Consider the following 3,303-nt stretch of genomic DNA (forward strand, 5'->3'; position numbering starts at 1 on the left):
ATATATGTATATATATATATATATATATATATATATATATGTATATATATATATATATATATATATATATATATATATGTATATATGTATATATATATGTATATATGTATATATATATATATATATAATTATTATTGATTGATAATTATTGAGCAAGATATCTTGTTTTGTTTTCAAAATGCCACCATTTGCTCGAGGATGTTTGTTGGTGTAACCCCAAATGGCTTGGTACTCAATTGTTTGTTACTGTGCACAATGTCTACTCATCAGATGAACACAATTTTGCTTGATAGGATGTCATTCCTGAATTGCTTTGATGGATGAATTTGCAAAATTTCACCCAAATTCATTTTGCATACTCATACGCGTAGCAGAGTTTAAAAAAAATATGTTACTCCGAATAATGCTTGTAATTATTTTGAAAAACAAATAGGAATCAATTAGAAAATACCTTAAATGGTAATTGATCAGCCGTAAATAATAGTGCAGCTGATGTTTCAGGCCTTACCCTTCCTCGGAGCAAGCCCCTTTTCCTCCACCGAAGGTTAAGAAGGCCCAAAATGTCGACCTCATTTTTATTCACAGCAGGTCAATTACCATCGAAGGTGTTTTATTCCTATTTGTTTTGACTTCTCTTGCCACCCATGCAGATCACAAATTTCATGCTGAAATTAGCCATTGCAATCTTGATTTGTCATTTTATTTTTTTCTGTCCTCGTGCATTTACACCATCCATCACTATCTTGGTTCCAGTACCCATGAGTGCACTCCAGATATATTTCTGCATGACAATCATCTCGCAGAAAAGTAGCATTCTCTGTGCCAATTTAGAAGAGGATGGATATGTTGCTTACTCTCAGCTATTAAAGGCCCTGTCACACCTTGACGTTTTAGCCAGCGTATGGCAAGATCTCAAAATGTATGTAAAACGCTGGTGTACGCTGAACTATTGATGTTTTTAAAAAAGTTTTGGGCGTATAATAACGTGTTGGACGTATGCATAACGTATTAGTAACGTACATAGAACGTTTTAATCACATATAGATAAATTATACCAACGAATGATGAGTGTGTTGTCGGCGTTCACAACCTATGCCCAACGATAGTCTAACTTATGCATAGCGCACGGCAGCGTATCGCCGACGATCACGTGGCGTAGGCTATTAATAGGCTGCGGCTCGACGATTCAAATCATAACCGCACTAGACATCGAAGTGTGAAGGCGTTGTCACACCTTGACGTTTTAGCCAGCGTATGCCGACGTATGAAAAATTTGCCGATCCAAGCTGGCACACGTCGAATACGTTATGGGTAAGTTTTGTATACGTTAATCGCACGCTGGCATACGTCGTACACTGGCATACGTCGTAGTGCGCTGGCATACGTCGTCATACACCGAGTACGTCGAGAAATTTTCAGCATGTTGAAAATTTTTCGACGTACTCAACGTATGACACACATTCCGCATACGCTGGCATAATTTGTATACGCCGCATACGCTACGTGATTCCGCATATGCCGCATACATTCCGCATACGCTACGCGATCGCTGAAACACGTCGACACACGTTACTTGTACGTTACTCATAAGTCGAAACGCGTCAATGTAATGGTTAGCGTCAGTGTTCCAGACTCCCTGGTTTTTTTTATTTTATTTTTTTTTCCTTCGCTATGACGGTGATGTTAACACTTCGATTTCTAGTGCGGTTATGATTTGAATCGTTGAGCGGCAGCCTATTAATTATATTATATTACAACCGCACAAGAAATCGAAGTATTAACATCACCGTCATACCCGAGAAAAAAAACAAAAACAAAAACAAAAAACAGGGAGTCTGGAACACTGATGCTAACCATTACATTGACGTGTTTGACTTATGAGTAACGTACAAGTAATGTGTGTCGACGTGTGTCAACGATCGCGTAACGTGCCTAAAACACGTTACTCATAGGTTAGAAATAAGTTTCGGGTATGCTAACCATTACCTCGACGTGTTTCGACTTGTGAGTAACTTACAAGTAACGTGTGTCGACGTGTGTCAACGATCGCGTAACGTGCATACAACTTATGGCCAGCATGATGCGGAATGTGTGAGTCATACGCTGGCATATGTTGACAAATTTCAAGCATGGAAAATTTGTCTAACACCTCGGTGTACTACGACGTATGCCAGCATACAAAGACGTATGCCAGCTCACTATGACGTATGCCAGCTCACTATGACGTATGCCAGCATACTATGATGTATGCCAGCGTGCTCTTAACGTATACAAACTTACCCATAACGTATTCGACGTGTGCCAGCGTTTTATCCAAATTTTGCATACGTCAGGCATACGCTGGCTAAATCGTCAAGGTGTGACAGGGCCTTAAGGAAGTGTAATTGTCACTCAAATCACCCCACTCATAGATGTGCAAAGAATATATGAAATTCTCGCTCCTGTTTTGAAATTATCTCAAGAGTTCAGAATTGAACCTTGGCTCAAACACAGTGCCGAGTTCACTCCTTGCACCAGAATCTTCTTCTTCTTCTCCTTTCGGCTGCTCCCGTTAGGGGTCGCCACAGCGGATCATCCGTTATGATCCGCATATTGATTTGGCATAGGTTTTACGCTGGATGCCCTTCCTGATGCAACCCTGGTCGCCTCTTATGACACAGGGATAAGGATTGGGTTTCGCCATGATTCCGGGCTGCCCTACACCCTCTCATAGCGCGGCCCAGGGCAGAGCCCCCGTCCTCAAGCGATCCTCCAACCCAAGCCTCCGAGTAGCCGGATTACAAGCGCACGCCACTACGCCCGGTTCACTCCTTGCACCAGAATATGGCTGGCTTATCACTGGAATTTGACGGTTGTCTTGTCATGAATGACCTGCAACCATTCTGACACAATTATGTTATTCTGGGATCACAGTGAATCTCCCCCCCCCCCCATGGCAGTTGGCAGTTACTGAACTTGGATAGGTTGTGATGTCCAAGATTTTATTTTTTTCAAATGGTAGGTCCCCTGCAGATTTAGGCGGTAAATACTGACTTTTGCAATTGTTATGATCATTAACGTTAACTCCAACAGCCATCAGAGGAAAATAAAATTTATCTGTGATCCCAGCACAGCATAATTACATCGGTGTGAGCAGTTGCACAGTGGGATCCTTGCAAACCATTATCGAAATTGATTCAAGTTGTGTTTACTTCATTGTTTGGAATGAATGCAGGTCATTCATTATGTGACAATTGTCAAATTCTAGCAACCTGGAATTTTTCTTTTTTGTTTGCACTCTTCTAGACTTTAACAATTGCATAA

At 40.9% G+C, this 3,303-nt stretch overlaps 1 pseudogene; it reads right to left on the reverse strand.

Annotated features, from left to right (window-relative positions):
* Window positions 1-2,663: 2,663 nt before the first annotated feature.
* On the reverse strand, window positions 2,664-2,804 carry LOC147023576 (signal recognition particle RNA; annotated as a pseudogene).
* Window positions 2,805-3,303: the final 499 nt, after the last annotated feature.

This window comes from Eptatretus burgeri, chromosome 7, assembly GCF_056783735.1.
Source record: "Eptatretus burgeri isolate ZD-2024b chromosome 7, Ebu_testis_v1, whole genome shotgun sequence".
Taxonomy (NCBI): domain Eukaryota; kingdom Metazoa; phylum Chordata; class Myxini; order Myxiniformes; family Myxinidae; genus Eptatretus; species Eptatretus burgeri.